This window comes from Tetranychus urticae, chromosome 2 (genome assembly GCF_039701765.1).
Source record: "Tetranychus urticae isolate SD_2017Ah chromosome 2, NJAU_TeUrti_SD_1.0, whole genome shotgun sequence".
NCBI classification, from domain to species: Eukaryota; Metazoa; Arthropoda; class Arachnida; order Trombidiformes; family Tetranychidae; genus Tetranychus; species Tetranychus urticae.
In genome coordinates, this window is record NC_142959.1 from 11,051,356 (window position 1) to 11,052,454 (window position 1,099).

Sequence of the window (1,099 nt, forward strand, 5' to 3'; positions counted from 1 at the left end):
AGATGGCTGGACTGAACACAATCATGACATTAAAGATTCAAATGATGTTGAAAGTGAATGAAAACATCGATAATTATCGATACATGATGTCAAAATTTCGCGTATACTAAGATGGGTGGGTTATATATCGATACATGTTCATTCAGAAGTATCGATAACTCGAGACTCGAGTTATCGATACTTCTGAAGAATCGCGAAATTGGACAAAAGCGCCATCTCTTGTCGATGATTTGCATAATCATCATGAGCTCATTAAAAAGGTATGAACAATGTTCAGTGAACATTGAAAGAAACAAGAAATTGAATTCGCCTCTTCCTACTTCATATCCTAATTTTTCACGCCCTCTCTCGGTAATTGGCTCTATGCAGTAACTTTGTGGTTAGACTGTACGAGTTGAAATACCTGGGAAACTAGTGCTTCCCCTCTTACCTACTGTACTTTCACTGTTAAATTAATGATCAAATTTTGCTTCGAGTTTTATTGTTTCATAAAAATAGATCCGCGATAATCGACCATTCAGGTCTTTGAAAGACTGTAGTGTGTAGTTTCGATAGTCCTTTAGTCCCTTTAGTCAATTACAAAGATAACAAACCCAATCGACACAACTTATTACTCTCCAATCAACTCTACCTTTTGGTGAATCTTAAACCCAAAAATATAAGTGAAACTGCCATCTAGCGTCTGGTAATTGACTTTTTCACTTTAAAATCAGTCAGTTCTCAGAATCGATAACATGCGATTTTGCACTTGTATTGATTATGGAATTTTCATGGAATCCATTTGATTCGCGAAATTTCGTTTTGATCCAAGCTTAAGCGATTAAAAGTAATTGGGTTTCACCTCGAAACTAGACAATTCCCAGTCAAAATTGCGCCAGAATTCCATGTAAAAGGTTTATCTGGTAATATTTCATCTGATAAATCGGTGAAATAAAGTTAATCGGTGGTTGGACAACTGAATATGTTGAATGTTAAATTGACAAAACTCGAGTTATCATCTATTAGAGGGACTTTGCTGGGAGTGAAATTGCTTGGGAGGTGAAAATTTGTAATCCACTACAATAGCTGATAATTAAGGTAAATTGGTTGAAAATGAGTA